Source organism: Adiantum capillus-veneris, chromosome 3, assembly GCF_014529385.1.
Source record: "Adiantum capillus-veneris isolate H3 chromosome 3, ASM1452938v2, whole genome shotgun sequence".
In the NCBI taxonomy this organism is placed as follows: domain Eukaryota; kingdom Viridiplantae; phylum Streptophyta; class Polypodiopsida; order Polypodiales; family Pteridaceae; genus Adiantum; species Adiantum capillus-veneris.
This window is the reverse complement of record NC_140933.1, coordinates 139,376,139-139,395,081: the sequence shown is the minus strand read 5'-3', so window position 1 is coordinate 139,395,081 and position 18,943 is coordinate 139,376,139.

Below are 18,943 nucleotides of genomic sequence, written 5' to 3'. Positions count from 1 at the left end.
CATGACAATGCATGTAGTGGAGAAATGTCCCTAATATCTTCTACATTGGCACAATGTAAACTACCTCACATTCTCTAGCCATGCCCAATTCCCGTACACGGCAGTCTAGAGGTGCATGGAGATTAGGACCATCGGATTATAATCTTGTCTTTATTGGTGAATACTTATATTCATGGGTCCTACATATGTGCACACCCACATATCTCTCATTAAATTAGAGGTAGAAGCTCTAAAGTAGAATCTTTGGGAGCATAGGTTGCTCCTTTTTAATCAAAGATCTCATGGTCGTAGGGTCATAGCGCTGCCATTGTGGCCATGTAGGTGCCCTTAAGTGGCCTAAATGCTCCTCTTGATCTTTTACTTTGGCACCTTATGGCACTATGAGTGTGTCTGTAATCTATTAAGAGATCATATGACTCTAGGGCCATAGGGTGGCATAGATGCCCTTGTAGAACCATGTTGTGATACTATGGACCTAGGGGTTTTGTCCACTACAATGCATTCAGTAGACAAAACCCCTTTGCCTTCAGATTTATTTCTAAAATGTGACTTCTACCATATGCTTAAGCTAGCTAGAATGTCAAAAAGTGTATCTTAGCTTGACTATGTAGTACTATGCATGGCTGGGAATATGTCCCATGTACGCCGGGCTATAATCTCGCCTTTATTGGTCAATATCTATATTCATGGGTGCAATATACGTCCACACCAAGGGCTACATGACAATGCATGTAGTGGAGAAAACCCCTTTGTCTTTTGGTTTATTTCTAAAATGTGACCTCTACGGTAAGCCTAGACTAACTAAAATGTCAAAAATTGAATCTTAGCTTGACTATGTAGTACTATCCGTAGCTAAGAACATGTCCCATTCTGTAATGTCCCTACAAGTCCTAAACCCTAGCAACCTATGGTGCAATCAAAATGGTTCTATAAGGGCACCTAGGCCACCCTATGGCCCCTGGGTCATATTATCTCTCATTACATTAGAGATAGAATGTGTGTCCCTAGGACCATAAGGTGCCAAAGTAGAAGCTCTAGGACCATAGGTTGACCTTTATTCTAATGAGAGATCCTATGGTCATAGGGTTGTAGGGCTACCATTGTGGCCACGTAGGCACCCTTACGTGGCGTAAATTCTCCTCTAGAGCTTTTACTTTGGAACCTTATGACCCTAGGAGGGCGTTTCTAATCTAATAAGAGATCATATGACTCTAGGGCCATAGGGTGGCATAGGTTCCCTTGTAGAACAAGATTGTTGTCACACGATGGACTTAGGGTCACAGGGTTCCTCAATAACACAGAGAGGAGGCATAGGTTCCCTTGTAGAACTAGATTGGTGGCACACTATGGACCTAGGGCCATTGTGTTCCTCAATTAAAAAAAAGGGATGGCATAGGTGCCCTTGTAGAAACTTTTTGTTGTCACACTATGTACCTAGGACCATAGGGTTCCTCAGTAACATAGAGGGGACCTCTACCATATGCTTAGACTAGCTAGAATGTCAAAAAATGTATCTGAGATTGACTATGTAGTATTGTGCGTACCTGGGAATATGTCCTATGTACATGGGGTTATAATCTGATCTATATTGATCAATATCTATATTCATGGGTGCAATATACGTGCACACCAAGGGCTACATGATAATGAATGTAGTGGAGAAAACGGCTTTGCCTTCTGGTTTATTTCTAAAATGTGACCTCTAGGTAAGCCTAGACTAACTAAAATGTCAAAAATTGCATCTTAGCTTGACTATGTAGTACTATGCATACCTGAGAATATGTCCCATTCTGTAATGTGCCTACAAGTCCTAAACCCTAGAAACCTATGATGCAATCAAAATGGTTCTTTAAGGGCACCTAGGCAACCCTATGGCCCCCAGGTCATATCATCTCTCATTACATTAAAGGTATCATGTGTACCCCTAGGACAATAAGGTGCCAAAGTAGAAGCTCTAGGACCATACATTGATCTTCATTTTAATGAGAGATCCTATGGTCCTAGGGTTGTAGGGCTACCATTGTGGCCATCTAGGCACACTTAAGTGGCATAAATTCTCCTCTAGTGTTTTACTTTGGAACCTTATGGCCCTAGGAGGGTGCTTCTAATTTAATAAGAGATCATATGACCCTAATAGAGTGGCATAGGTGCCCTTGTAGAACAATATTGTTGTCACACTATGGACTTAGGGTCATAGGGTTCCTCAATAACATAGAGAGGAGGCATAGGTGTCCTTGTAGAACCAGATTGTTGGCACATTATGAACTGTTAACCGACAAGTCAGACAGAGGAGTCAATATTGGGCGAATAGGAGGTTTGCGGACTACCCAACGCTCCCTATAGCTTGGTGTTGACTGTGGCATGTTAACTGACAAATGATAAAGTCGAGTCAATACTGGGTGAATAGGAAGCTTGGGGACGGCCCAACGCTCCCTATCGCTTGGTGTTGACCTAGGTGTTAAAGCCAATACAAGCGACAGTAAAGACCTTGGGATACTAGAGTCAATATTGGGTGAATAGGAGGCTTGAAGGCTAGGGACTTCCCAAAACACCGTGTGCGAGCCTCGAAAGGCTGCAAGCACACGACTAGAGAGTCCTAGCAAGCTCAAAGGAACAATGGTGTGTCACTCACCACTCAATGCTTCTGTTGTGAAGGATCCTGCGCTGCAAAGAGAGGGAGCCACCGCCAATGCCGTGCTCAACAGCCTCACTGCCACCGGTGTCACCTCAATGCTCAATCTCTCTCTCTCTCTCTCTCTCTCTCTCTCTCTCTCTCTCTCTCTCTCTCTTTCTCTCTCTCTCTCTCTCTCTCTCTCTCTCTCTCTCTCTCTCTCTCTCTCTCTCTCTCTCTCTCTCTCTCTCTCTCTCTCTCTCTCTCTCTCTCCCTTTCTCTCTCAAGCACGCGCGCACACACGCACACACACACACACACCTGTGAGCATACGAGGGAGAAGGAGAAAAAGATAAAGTAAGAGTACTTCTCAGCTTACACCTTACATAATACAGGTTTTAGGTCAAAATGGACCTTTTATAACAATCTGACCCATTCACACATGGGCGCCCACCGGTCAAAGTAAAAATAGTGTCAAATGAGATATGTGGTGCGCCTCTCATCAGTGATCACCCAAGCACCTGTGGACCTACAAGCCGGGTCCCGACTCAAAGCAATGTGATATTTGTCCATGTTTACCGGGCCGAAGCCTCCTTGCCAAGATCAGCACCAAGCGATAGGGAGCATTGGACAATCACCAAGCCTCTTATTGCTTGGTGTTGACTCCACTGCATGACTTGTAATCAAATCACCAAAATGGTCTCCATTGTTGGTTACTACCAAGCGATAGGGAGCGTGCGGCAGTTCCCAAGCCTCCTATTTGCCTAGTATTGACTCTACTATCCCAAGATCTTTAGTGTCGCTCGTAATGGGTTTAACACCCATGTCAACACCAAAGCGATAGGGAGCGTTGGGCAGTCTCAAGCTTCCTATTCACCCAGAATTGACTTGGCTTTCTCATTTGTTGGTTAACATGTCATGGTCAACACCAACTGATAGGGAGCGTTGGATAGTCCCCAAACCTCCTATTCAACCAGTATTGACTCGACTTTCTCATTTGTCGGTTAACATGTCACGGTCAACACCAAGCAATAGCGAGCATTGGGCAGTCCCCAAACCTCCTATTCGCCCAGTATTGACTCCTCTATCTGACTTGTCGATTAGCATGCCCCCCTTCTTGATGTAGATTCTGTCCTCGAGAGGTATTGAGGTGAAGCTCGTTCGTCGAGGTGAAAGAGCATCTGATGAATGTCCTTAGCCTCCTTCAGTCAAAATAAACCAAAATTGGCACAATAATTGCATTCTCATATATAATTAAAAAGCATATGCAATTGTAGGCACACAAATTGATTGGTAACAGAAATTTAAACAATTTGTTAGTAGTAACATTAAACTGGAATATAGGTAAAAAATTAAATAAGTTTGGGGTCGTTAATTTAGCAGTTGAGAGGCACTAGAGGTCAACTATTAATACCATGGGTGAGGTTCTCAATTTTCTTTGGTCAAACAAGCTGTTTAATCGTGAGAGCCAAGTTTTTCATGTCCGAGGGCTGACTAGAGGTTGTACCTAGAAGACCTTATAGTTAAGAGACGATAAAATAAATTGCTCATGAAATTATCGCCTAGCTTATTTCCTTGTCTTTGACCCCCCAAAGTATCTCCACATTGATTTTATTTGATGTGTGTGCTTGTTTTGTATGCCTTGGGTTTTTTGCTTTTCAAGGAATAGCGCCCACACTGGGAATCTCTAAAGCTCTAGTACCATAGGCGATACAAGTGAATGAAGTACCAAATCAAACCGAGATTTCTCTTCCAGCTTAAATTTTACATTGTTGGCACTTTTGATTTTTTTGAGTGATCATTTTTAGCATTTTAATTTTGTAACTTTGGGGGGGCATGTAACATTGTTACCCTCCCCAGGCTCATCACACTAGTAAACTCCCTTTATAGCACTTAAGCTAAAGGTCAATAGGGACTAATCCCACTAGAAAACTGCACACAATGATGTCTAAATCGGATTAAGAACCTAAAGTAGCCATTAATTATTAGGAAGGCATTCTCCATGGTATTAAGAGAAGATCTCTAACTCCTAACTTGGTCAAACTAGCTTAGTCAAACTGCTTGATTCTGAAACCTAGACAAGGGATTACGACAAAAAGCTACATTGAATTTCATGTTGATACTTAGCAAATGCGTTGAATATTATGCTACCAGTCACAATGAAAGCAAACAAACATAGATGCAACAATGACAAGAGGCAATGTAATGGACAAGAAAAACCTGTTTGTGTTGATGATCGCGCTTGATTCGAAGAGTGAATGAGAGAAAGACTCCATGAAGTTCAAAATCCTAACATCCTGTACACACTAGAAAACATGAAGAATACCTCTAGGAGCGCACATCAGTTGGAAGAAGCAAACAACATAAGTAAGCCTAACTTAATTATTTTCACCCCTCCCCTTCTTTTTTTAGCGAATCAAGGGAACATGATACTGTAGAGATGGGGAGGCAACCCTAAGGCTAAACCCATATCCTCGTCATCATCGATAAAAACAAAGTCACCATCCATGAGACCATATGTGCCATCCATGTAATCATGTAACTCTTCCTCATCATTAGAGGCACAGATGTTCACTAGGAACATCACTAGACGCCTATAGTCATCTTGGTCAAGAGGATAGTCCTGTGCAATCGGGGAGACGTCCTCTACTAAGTATGGATCAGTTGTGGTCAAGAAACATATCAGCCATTCTAATTCATCGAAATTCCTCTCACATGCTAGCATATCTACCAGATCCCATTCACAGGCAAGCACATGGTAGATATGCTAGTGAAATACTTGTGAAAAGTAGAGAGGGTACCTCTCACCCAAGGTGGGAGTGGATGACTCTAGTGTACTAGCCATATCTATACACACAGATAGATGATGGTTAGAGTGCAAATATTATAATGTTCATGTTAAAAGGTCGTGTCCGTGTGCATAATGTGTTTTTATGATTTTGGGTCATTTATAGGACTTGTAGGTAGTTAAATTTTTGTTGGGTGGTTGTTGCTCTTGCTTTTACTTTTTTATTTTGGTTTCTATGAGTATAGGGCTATTATATACATTCCCTAAGATCAGAGATTGAGAGGTTAGGGAGGAAGCTTAAGGGGGAAGCAAGTGAATGATGGATGTCAGCAAACACTCCCCCCTTCCTTGGGTAGATCATACCTTTTGGAATGATGTCATCACCCTTTAAAACCAATTGTTCCAAGTTGTTATGGGTGAAAGCTTTAACTAATAGTTTTCAACTGCCCTATGCGTTTCATCTAGTTGCAAGGGTAGTAAGGTACTCTTTCATGATTTTATTTGTAACATTGTTGTAGGTGGTGAACTTATAATAGGAGGTGCGAATTATTTTTTGTTTGTATGGATATGTATAATGGTAGGTGGAGTGATGAGTGCACATGTGTGTGGATGCGTGCATGCGTGCGTGCGTGGTGCATGAGGGAAAGGGGGGGGAAGAGCACAAGCCGGTGTGGGTGGAGCAGCCTCACAAGTCTCAAGATGAGGAGCTCCTTATTCTCATATGTAATGAAGAATAAGGGTATGTACACATGTGAACAAGCGGTCGGACATTGGATGTCTGGGCAGGCAAAAGACGTAGTGCCTTTACCCCAACAATCTCCCACTTAAAGGTGATGCACCGATAAGTGAGATCTACTAGCTAAACTACTAGTATGTACAAGAAACTAGGTGAGAGACTCTCTCAACCTACACCCACTGGCTCACTCTGTCGATCTACACGCAGTTGTATCGGCTCTGGTAGTAGGCGAGTGTGTGTACCCACGCTAGAGCCTGCATGTAAATCTTGTAGACAACTCTGTATGGTCTGCAAAGCTCCATGAAGCATCATGCTAGTGTCAGCCACCGTACGGCTGACAATCCCTGCTGCAAATGCTCCCACTACAGCTGCTAGGTCGGGCCTTGACAGTAATAACTCGAACATGAGACACCCGAACACTGATGAAATCTACACAAGACTGGCTGTACTCGCCTCCCCGTGCACTATCTGCAATCATTGCATCCTCAGGACTACCCATCGCATATGGATGTGTCAACATCGACACTGGGGAAGCTACTTCCCTCTCACCCATAGGAAAAACTGTGCATCCTAGCACCAACTCATCAGCCTCTAACATGAGCATGTCAAAAAACTCCATATATGTCATCTCTGTCTATGTCTCTAGGGAGCAGACCTGCTCTACCTCTGCCTGCACAAAGTCTAACAACACCTGCTGTGTCTCACTAGAGCACTACCGCTCTATCTCTGTCTCTACAGAGTGTACTCTGCACACCTAAATGATCTGTCTCCTGAGCATGATGGAGATCACTGGCAAAAAAGACACATCTCGTCTCTTGCTCAAAGTATGCTAGCAACAAAACTAAGACTACGCCACTCTCGAACCTCAGACACATGCATAAGATATACCAGGCCGCTGTGGGCTCCTTCGGCAATCACTAGTGAACCGCAATGCATCTGGAAAGACTTCTCTCTAAGTAGTACCTGACAACCAAAAGCTGCCAATTGTCTCACTGAGATCAAGCTCTGTCTCAACTGAGGAACATAGCGCACATGTTGTAGCGTGTATGACACACCACTGAGCAATGACAAACAAACATCTCATGGACCCTCTATGTCAAACGCCGAACCATCGACCAAGTGTACACAACCAAGTCTCCCACTAGAAAATGTGCTAAACCACTCACGACATGGTGTGACGTGGAAAACTGCATTGCTATCTAGTAACCACTGTGGAGAAAGTGTGCTAACCATAGACAAATCTGCAAGAGGTACACTGGAGGCAAGCGTGACATCACTGTCACTGGCATAGATTGCCACTGGAACTACCTCTCTAACATCTGTCAAACCCGTATTTGCACTACGCATACATCTCCACTGATGTCTCATACGTGGCGTCTAATGTGCCCTGTGTGATCGCAAAATGCCAACAACGCATGTATCGGCAAGAACAAGACAATCGTCTCTCAATGTCACACATCTCTGCTGCCATAAGTGAAAGCCAAAATGGCAACAAAGTGGGAGATCACTCGACCACTATGCTAATCAAGCATAAACCAACCAGTAGCTCAATAGAGAAAACCCGTAACGTGCATGCTGTAGTCTCACGCTCGGAATATGCATCAATGTGAGAACATGAAGCAAAATCAAAGGAAACCTGTAAACATTACGAGCATACCATAAATGTATGGCTAAGAACCAAAGTATGGCGAGAAATCTAGGAAAAATTTGATAGAATCTCCCCTGTAAATTGAGCAAAATCTCAAGTACAATCTCAACCATAAACCATGCCAAACTGGCAACAAAGTGGGAGGTAACTCAACCACTGCACAATGCTCAAAAGCATGATCAATCGCATCAAATCTGATGCTAACATATTCCTAAAAGCAACTCCACAATCTGGAAACTCTGCAAGCATAAACTGGGACAAATTGCTCAACTGAGCTTAAAGCGCATAACCATCTACGCAAGTAGAGAACAAGCTAGCTCAAAACGCATCCCACAAGAGAAACTGCTTGTAAATATCTGCAAAAAACTTGTGAAACCTATGACTGTCTGTCTATAGCCACACAAGCATACACAATCACAATCCTCACTCCTACGAGAGTGGGTACAAGAACATCAAACTGTCTCCAAATTGACAAAACTTGTCAAACTGAGAGTAAGCACTCGATCACTGTCAAAGTGGGAATATATCGACCACTATAGAAGATGGCATAACACTGCGGACTTTTATGGCAAGAAGATGGGGAAAAACGAATAGAATTTCCTTTGCAAAATGAGTCAAAACTCAACGCAAATTGCAAGCCAAAAAACTGCAGATAACTGCCAATGTGGGAGTCAACTTGACCACTAAATCATCAGAGAGCAAACTGTGAGAATGTGCAAACCATGGCGAGAATCTGGAAAAAATCCGGTAGAGTTTCTCCTGGAAACTGAGTAAAACTCAAAAAATCTCACCAAATTGCATGAAAACTAGACACTCAGTGTCTTAGTAAACAGATCCACAAATGGTCTACATACGCTGCCAAAAGCCTGGCAAACTGGCTCACTTCGATTGAGTGGCTCTGTCGACGTGTGTTAATTGAGTCAACGTCATCAATAAGATCTGCTAAAGACCGAAGAAGTACGGATGCACATCAAAGATCAATACGAAGAAGCAGTAAAGATTGGAGTTACACATTTTCCACGTTTTTCCAAAATGATCACGTATTGTAAATTCCCAATTTATTTCAAGCCATTGTAATATTTCTAATGTGTTACGTGCTCAATGGGAGTTCCAAGCTGTAAAGAATAGGCCAATTATTGTGCCTAGGTTGCAGATTCACTAAGTGGTGGAGCCCTAAAGGCCTTGGGCGCCCGGACATTGCATATTTTTAACTTAGGTATATAAGGCAGTGTGTAAAAGAAATTAGGGTTCTCAAGCTCATTTGTTGAGAGCACTCTTTGGTGAGAGCTCTTGAGGTGTGTGGCTATGGAGTCCTTGAGCTCCTCCTTGCTCATGAGACTTGATTAATACTAATCAATGATTCATTCTCTTTCACTATGCCACTCTCATGCTTCTTATGATTGCCTATGATGCTTAGATTAACTAGATCTTAACTAATTAGTGGTTAATCCCTATCTAATCTTGTGTGTTTGCCCTCTTTTGCTTGTGTGTGCATGTAGGTTTGATTGGAGTGTGGTGCTCAATAGATCTATGTGTGTGTGTGTGTGTGTGTTGCGATTAGTGTGTTGCATGATAGGATTAGTGTTGTGTGTATCTTGAAATTGTAGTGTGTGGTGTGATTAGGTTGATTAGAGGTGAAGAGAAGTGGATATGGAGATTGCCCTTCATTATGGCTTCGCTCGTCCATAGGCCAAGAAGCTCACCTCATAGAGTTAACCATTTGTGCTGCCACGATTAGCTCACTAACCGTGTGAATGTTTCCATGCTCTAACCGGGTAGCTCATCCCTCTGTATTGACAATTTTGTTGGTCATTGGAGCTATTACAACGATGGAACCCCCAACATTTGGCGTCGTTGACGAGGACGATGGCATACGCTAGTGTAATTGTGGCATAAACGAATGCGTTCCCTCACTAATTTCACTTGTGTGTTTATGTTTTTGTGGATTTTGGATGTGTGTGCATGAAGCATTGTGTTCATAATTCCCTAATGTGTAACCATGTCTTGCCAATTGTGTGTTTATACACTCTAATTTCACACTAACCCCTTGCTAATTTGATTAATTTTTGCTAAATTACTAATTTGCTATGAAGGATTGGAGCAATCGACCATTCAATTGATCTTCAATGGAAAGGTAATTAAGGTGGTATTCTCAACTTCCCTAGAATCTAGAGATGTGTAGAATTGTGTAGGGATCCCACCATGATGCAATGTAATGCTATGCTATGTTGATGCAATGCAATGCTGATGTTATGAATTGAAAATTGTGTGATTATTCATTTTCACGCCGTCGTACTGTCAAAATTTTTAAGAATTGGTGGCGCATGAATTTGACAAGTTTTAATTGCTAATTGGTGAATGTGTATTGCTAATTGGGTGCCTAATTGAGTTGATTGCATGCTTGGATGGTCAATTTCAAGTGTGTGTGTGTACCAAAATCAAGTATGTGTGCATTCTAATTGAGTGTGTGTATGCTAATTTTAGGTGTGTGCACTATTTTGCCCATGTTTGAGCACCGAGAAATCAATGTTCGTTATGATTTTTCAATTGTGATGATTGATTTGTGTTGTGCTCATGCCCAACTAATGATTTGTGAAATCACATTGCAAATCCAACAAGTTTAACCCTTTTGTGTGCGCACCTAAAAATTGGAAAACTGCCAATTTTTTAGTGTGTGTGTGCCTAAAAAAGTGTTTAATTTGCATGGTTAATTCAATATTTTGATTGCACAATTGATATGTGTAATGATTTTTGTGCTCAAAACGGGGATTTACACATTTCGATTGCGTCAATTTTTGACCTACTTTTGTCGGTAATTTTGCCGGTTTAATTTTCTAGTCTTGATTTTATTGATAAAATTGTTTGGCGATTGAATTGATGTGATTTTGGAAATTTTAATTGGCTGCACTATTACCCAATATATGGAGAATTTGTAGAATTTTTTTGGATAATTTTTATAACTTTTTGCTAATTTTTGCATAAGTTTTTGGATAATTCCATAAAAATTGATATTTTGCAATCTTTACGAGCCATTTTGTGTGTGCGTATTTACGGCATCATTTTGTTCGCATTTGTGCCCTTCGTGGTTGAGTTTTGAGCTTTTGCTATTTTCGGGGACCAGGTGGACAATTTTGTCAAAATTGGCGTTTTTGAAAAAAATCTGCTATTTTCAGTGTGCTTTTGCGTGTCAAAAATGTTTGGTTGTGAATGTCGGTGATTTTCTAAGGTTCCTAGAATTGTTCGGGAATTTTTTGGACTTTTGTGGCAAATTTGGAGTTTCGGCTAATTTTTGGCCTTCTTTGGAAATAAAAAATTAATAAAAAACGGGGTTCGGACTTCAGTACCGTGCCTTGCAGCACATCAAATTCTCAAGTCGGATAAAACTTTATGGTTTGTACAGATAGCTTTCGTCGTCGACATTAAAATTCTCTTCTTTTTCTTTCCGCTCCGTTCCGTGTGAACCCATCCACTCACCCTCTCTCTTCTCTTACTCTCTCTCTTGCTTATTCTCTCTTCGCGGGGTCCAATGTATTTTAACCACCCGAAATTCTAAAGTCCTGTTTAGATTTTGAGCTTGCCTTGAAGAAAACCGGGCGATTGCCACAAGTTTTAGTGTAATTACCGGCAAAAAAGCTTCAAATTTTGACCTAAAAACCGGTAGAATTTCAAGTTTGCCCTTATTTTCTTTGAAAAATGTATTTTTGTAGCCCTACCTCTCTCTCAAACTTATACCCTCCCCCTAACTCTTTCTCTCTCCCTCTCTAACTTCTACTCTCTCTCCCACGCGAGACTCCCCCTAACTCTTTCTCTCTCCTTCTCTAACTTTTACTCTCTCTCTCTCTCTCTCTCTCTCTCTCTCTCTCTCTCTCTCTCTCTCTCTCTCTCTCTCACGTGAGACCCCCCCTTACTCTCTCTCCCGCTCTCTCTCTCTTGCCAAAAGTGCATTGCCCGCTGACCAGCTTTGTCGCCTCGCAATCAACGCGCCTGCTGACCCGGCTGCCTGTGGCCCTGCACGCGCCCTCTCTCTCCACCCACTTGCACGCCAGGCCGGGCTGGTTTAGCTCTGCCTTCCCCGTTATCTACGCCCACGTGCCCGCCCCTCGTCAACCACCAGGTGGTTAGCTCTAGTTACTCAGTCTAGGTTAGGTTAGTCTAGTTTCAGTTAATTTATTTTATTATTAAAAAAAGAAAAAAGAGAGAAAATAAACAATAAAAAATCACAAAAAATAGAAAAATAAAAAGCTCAAAAAAGAGGATTAGAAAATCATTTTTTTGAAAAAAACACACACATAAAAACAGAAAAACACAAAATTCCATAAAAACAATTAAAAATTTCAATAAAAATAAAAATAGGTATTAGAAAATTCAAAAAAATACATAAATCAAATAAATCAAAAAATAAAAATAAAAAAGTAAATCACAAAAACCACAAAAAAAAAGAATTAAAAAGTCACAAAAACAATTTAAAAAAATAAAAAAATCCAATTTTTTTAAATAAAAATTAAAGAAATAAAAAATAAAAAATAAAAAAATCACAAAAATTCAAAAAATCCTAAAATTAAATAAAAAATCAAAAGAAACATTAAAAATTTCACAATAAAATAGAAAAGCATTAAATATTTAACTAAAACAATAAAAAAATCTTAGAAAATTCTATAAAAATAAAAATTGATAGAAAAATCATAAATAATTAAAAACCAAAATTCATAAAAAATTTTGAAAAAAAGCACATAGAAAAATCATTACAAATCTAAAAATTCAAAAAAAAATCACAAAAAATAAAAAACACTCACAAATAAATCATAAAAACTTTTTTTTCTTAAAAGCAAATTTTTAAAAGAAATTTCACAAAAAATTCTCTAAAAATCAAAACTTTCCCCAAAAAAGTGTTAAAAAATCATAAAAAGGCCAAAAAATTTAAAAAATTCAAAAACTCACATAAAATTAAGAGAAACAAAAAGAAACTCGTCGGAAGTACCAGAAAAAAGGCAAAAACCCCAGAAAAGCAAAAAAATCACATGCCGAGCAAACAGCACAACAAGCAAATCAAAAGCAAGAAAATCCAGCAAAGGCCAGAAAGAGCCAGAAAAGCCAACAACAGTTCGAAAAAAAGGCTAAATGAGCAAAAAAGCACCATCAGAGAGTCACACTGAGCAAAACGTGCACAAGCAAATGAGATCAGTCGGTGAGAAAATAGTCAACTCGAAACCGTGAGCAATCAAGCCGAAAATTGACCAATCGCGGAGTTAATCAACTGTTGCGAGTCTGAAGAGCAGTCGATTGTAAAAGCGCTTTGACTAAAGCAGTTTTATCAAGCCGGGTAGGAGAAATTTTGCTAATCAATACCAGAGTCTGCCAATTGACAGTTTTTGTGGATTAAGCCAACATGGACTCAAATTGAGCTGAGAGTTCAAGTACAGTAGAGCAAGCCAGTAGCAGTGGTAACATAGGTACAAGTGCAACATAGCAAATTTTACAGCTATATGGCTACAATGGGGATAAATTTTTGTACACAGATACAGAAGGCCATGGATATTTGATGAGCAGCAAAAGCAGCGCAGGAGCCAAAATCCTGTTGATCAGAGTAAAGCCAGATTCAGAAAACTCCCAAATGTTCACAGACTTCAGTGGAGCCAGGTATTGCAAGCTCAAAGATGAAATGCAGATGGAAGTGCAAAAAATCAACCCAAGTGGTTATCCAGAAATCTGCACAAGCCAGCAAAGCATCCAATTAGTGCATATGCAATCAGGGTCATTGTACATGGATTACAGTGGTCAGATCTATAACCGAGAGCCAGTAACGAAAGATCCAACATATCAACCAATAGAAACAAGTCTAACTGGAAAATCGAGTCAAAGACGGTACCAAAGTCAAGATGGAGGAATCTACAGCTTGATGCTCAGTGTTTTGAAAGAAGATCCCAACAACTTGGCAAGCACAGAAACAGAAGCTTCTCAGCTAGAGCTTGACATGAGAGAACCAATTGAATACTACCAATCATGGCGTATTGCTCAGATTGTGGATGAAAAGGTGGACATTTGCTAAAGATTGTCCAAGAAATTCTGACAACAAGGATACAGCAATCGAAAAGCAAGGATACATCAATCGGAAATCAAGCTTCGATGTTGTGACCAAACGAGCATATACTTTGACCAAAACAGTCGTAGATATAGATGGGAGTCTAGTATCTATGATGCCTTGGGTCCTGAAACCACATAAGCTCATATTATAGGAAACCCATGGGATAGACAATATCAGGGCAAAGATAATGCTATCTATCGCTTGACTTGGAGAATAATTTGTCATGTTTCAAGAAAATACATAGGAAACTGTGTAGAATGTTTACAAATGCCAAATGTCAACAGTGCTATCCAAAGTGTACCTTCACAGTCCCAAAAGGTGAGACTAAATCAGAGACCAAACAATTTTGAACTCTTACAATGAAGCAGGCTATGGTGATCACCGTAGGAAGGGGGGAGCTACAAATCCATCAAAATCAGCTCTTATACCAGGAAATGCTACAGCAGTTCGAAGCCCTAGAGCTTCTAGTCAACAGACCTCTTCAAGGCAGAAACCATTGAAAGATCATATGGTTGTTGTAAGTTTCCAATTGACCCAGATTCCATCAGATGCCTCTATGAAGATCATCAAGGACAAAAGTTTCAGCTGATCTCTACAACTCAAAGCCAAAAGCCGACAAATCCAATAGTGTTCAAACAGTTACATGTGACCAGGCTCACATATGCATATCAAGATGCACATGGTAACGAGTATTAGCAAGGTCATGACCTTGTACAAACCCATACGGATGGCCCGCCGTCTGAAGTCAAGGATTATCCGAAGATGATGCAAAACCTCAAGCTGCCAGAACAAGTAATAGATAAGTCAAAGTCAATGGGAGCTAAAGTCCAGAAAGCTACACAAAGGTCACCACCAAAATCTCCTCCGAAGAGACAAATTGTGCCAAAAAGTACAGCGGATCTATTAAGATCAAGAGTTACCCATATACAGGTAGACAATGCTTAACAATTGCAAAACAGTGCAATATCATAGTCATACGAGTCAACATTGATTGAAGCAGGTGGTCAAGGCAAAGAAGATGTAGATAAAGCTCAACCAAAGGACACTACCACAACAAAAACAGTCAATTTAGACATGAATCCCGAGACGATCAAGCGCAACATTGTTGGTGAAAACGAAGAAAAGCTGTCAAGTGAAGTAAAGCTAGATTTTCAGCTAGACAAGAACCTTATGGCTACAATTGGAAGATGCTCTTGTATTTGTGAACATATCAGGAAACAAACGAGCAGAATGCTGGGGAATCATCTCCACCACCATTGAAATAAGTTCACAAATCATCATAGCTCAATTCTATGTGATCACAACAAAAGATATGCCAAACAACATCATAATGGGAATGCCAATGGCCCAGAAGATGTTAGAGATATAGAATGCAAACATGACAAAGTCATCATAGACAACAAAGAATGGAGATCAAGACTGGTCACTCGCGGACTGTCGACAACACAAAGTCCTCAACAAGCATAATTCAAATGGAAGATCTTATTAAAGATGATTCATCTCCATCGAACAGAACTACAGAAGAGTTTAAAGAAAATCAGACAATAGCAAGTGCAGATCAAACAGAGCAAAGAGAAACCACGGAAGCTATTGAGCAAAAAATGCCACCAAAGCTAGAAGGAATGAAGATCAAAATTGCAGACAAAGGTAAAACTAAAGTGGAACTTCCACTAATTAGAAAAGAAGATGTGACAACATATGCCTCTACATCAAAGAACCCTCATGGATCAGCTTCTTCAAGTAAGTCAGGATTTCAAAATTTCAAGTCAATTGCTGACACAACTGAAACCTCTAAGGAGACACCCAGAAAAGCAAAGATATATCAGCCAAAGTACTCAAGAAAGCAAGGAAAAGTCAAGCAAGTGTTTGTTCCAAGCAGTTTAGTTAAAGTCAATGATCTAGTTTGGATTAAAGACATGAGATCAACACAGAAAGACAAACACATGGGATGGATCACATCACATTGGAGCTTAAAGGAACAAGAGTACTATGGAGGTAACAGACAAATATGGGTACCAAAACCGCAAATTAGAGCATATGAAGTAGCTTCATGTCTCTGCCAAGAAAGAAGGCCCACAAGGTATCAACCTGACAATATTCTAGGATACCTAAGAAGCAGGTATACAATGAAACAACATCAAAATATGCTAAAGTCAACCACAACTCTCAAGAGGATACAGAAAAAAGACAGATCTCAAAGAATTTTTCCTCTTGGACAAGGATTTTACACAAGTTATACAAAGATTTGGCTACCAGTCAACCACAAGCCAAATGCAACTACATCAGACCTGCATGAAGATCTCAAGAAATCAACAAGACCTAGAACGAAGAAAAGTCAATAATGGAGATACAAAGGTCATCAAGATATTTGGATTCCTAAGTCTTCCAATGCTCCTAGTCAAAAGTCAAATGTCAACGATCAACAGAGGCCTACAACAACATCAAAGACGCTTATCAACAGGCCCAATTGGAGAATCAAAGCAATAATGGATTCTTCGCAGTCAAAGAAGGACAACCCAACCAACGAGAATGCATTTTCAAAGATAATAAAACAGGTATGGCAAAAGAAACTTTCAATGCCAACTTGGTCCTTCACTAATCCTCTTTTTGAGGATTCAAGCTTACATTTACCTGAAGAAATGTTTGCACTAAGCACAAAAATGTAAAAATTCAAGTCGCTAGGGTGCAAAAAACACTCTTTGGCATAGTCAGAGTCGGGCTGTTGAGCCATAAAATGAGCAAAGCATTAGTTCCCAAGCTTCAAGTCATATTAATCTCTGTGCTAAGAGTCATAGTACTCATTAGGCTTACGCGCTCAAGCTAAAAGAGTTGAGCATATCTAAAGTCGTGTTGCTCATGCTGGATTAGATGAGCATAAGAGTCGAAGTCTATTAACTTATGAATGGTGGAGTGACGTAGAGTCCAACACTCACGCACAGTTTACAGTAAGATGAGAGCACATATCCTCGTCATTGAAAACCATTCTTAAAGGGGTGCTAGCTTGCAAAGCCATGTCATATGCTTTTATAGCTACACCATCTTTTTGAATAACCCCTCAAAATATTTCATCAGTCTCATTATTAGGCTATTACAACAGGCAAATCCAACATCATCTCTCACATCAGACATATTTGGACCAATGAAGATGTTGCGGAAAATTGAACCTCATCAACAAATTCAATGACAAATGAAAACAATCAGCCCATGAACAACCAATTGAAACCTTCCCTTTCCTCCATGGACACCTTTCAACAGTGCCCGAGGATGGGCACTAAAATCGGAAGGGGGGAATTTTAACTGAGTCAATGTCATCAACAAAAGCTGCTAAAGATTGAAGACGTATGGATGCACATCAAAGATCAATACGAAGAAGCAGTAAAGATTGGAGTTACACATTTTCCACATTTTCCCAAAATGGTCACGTATTGTAAATTCCCGATTTATTTCAAGTCATTGTAATATCTCTAATGTGTTATGGGATCAATGTGAGTTCCAAGCTGTAAATAATAGGCCAATTATTGTGCCTAGGTTGCAGATTCACTAAGTGGTGGAGCCTAAAGGCCTTGGGCGCCCGGACATTGCATATTTTTAACCTAGGTATATAAGGCAGTGTTTAAAAGAAATTAGGGTTCTCAAGCTCATTTGTTGAGAGCACTCTTTGGTGAGAGCTCTTAAGGTGTGTGGCTATGGAGTTCTTGAGCTTCTCTTTGCTCATGAGACTTGATTAACACTAATCAATGATTCATTCTCTTTCACTATGCCTCTCTCATGCTTCTTATGATTGCCTATGATGCTTAGATTAGCTAGATCTTAACTAATTAGTGGTTAATCCATCTCTAATCTTGTGTGATTGCCCTCTTTTTCTTGTGTGTGCATATAGGTTTGATTGGAGTGTGGTGCTCAATAGATCTATGTGTGTGTGTGTGTGCTTGCGATTAGTGTGTTGCATGATAGGATTAGTGTTGTGTGTGTCTTGGAATCATAGTGTGTGTGATTGGGTTGATTAGGGGTGAAGAGAAGTGGATATGGAAATTGCCCTTCATTGTGGCTTCGCTCCTCCATAGGCCGAGAAGCTCACCTCATAGAGTTAAACATTTGTGTTGCCAGGATTATCTCACTAACCGTGTGAGTGTTTCCATGCCCTAGCCGGGTAGCTCATCCCTCCGTATTGACAATTTTGTTGGTTATTGGAGCTATTGCAATGATGGATCCATCAACAACGTGTACTTGTCCAAAAACACATGTAAACCTGTAAATCTGCTATCTACGAGCTATACCTAGCTCAAGCTGTATCCACATAAGCATACATAGCTTGAAACTGCACCAAACTCTCTGAAAAATGCTCTCTTGTAAGCAAAACCGTTGAAGAACTGGCAACTACTACCTCATCGATCGGTAAACATATCGATTGGAAATGTTGTCCAAGAGCTGTGTGCTCTCAAGGAAAAACCTGCTCTGGAATGGTTGCTAGAGCCGTATCTGTCAGTATGTGCCGTTGAAGCAACAATGTGTACTTGTCCAAAAACACATGTAAACCTATAAATATGCTATCTACGAGCTATACCTAGCTCAAGCTGTATCCACATAAGCATACATAGCTTGAAACTGCACCAAACTCTGTGAAAAATGCTCTCTTGTAAGCAAAACCGTTGAAGAACTGGCAACTACTACCTCATCAATCGGTAAACATGTCGATCGGAAATGTTGTCCAAGAGCTGTGTACGCTCAAGGAAAAACCTGCTCCGGAATGGTTCCTAGAGCCGTATCTGCCAGTATGTGCCGTCGAAGCCAAAACTGGAGATGACCGTCGAAGTCAAAAAAACCAGGGATGGTCATGGGAGTCCTCTTTTGCCGCCGGGCGAAAGCACGCTAGTCAAATAGCCACAAATCAATGTCAAAACCGATGCGCCAAGCCGAGCTATCAATGCTCGAAGCCGTAGAGGAGGAATGCCGAGATGATGAGAAAAAACACCGAAAACGGTGTCGAAAACTGTGTCGGGTCACCAAAATTTGAAGTCGAGAAGAGGAGAAAAAATCATCGTAATGGGCGGGGAAATCTGGCTGATACCAGGTGATGT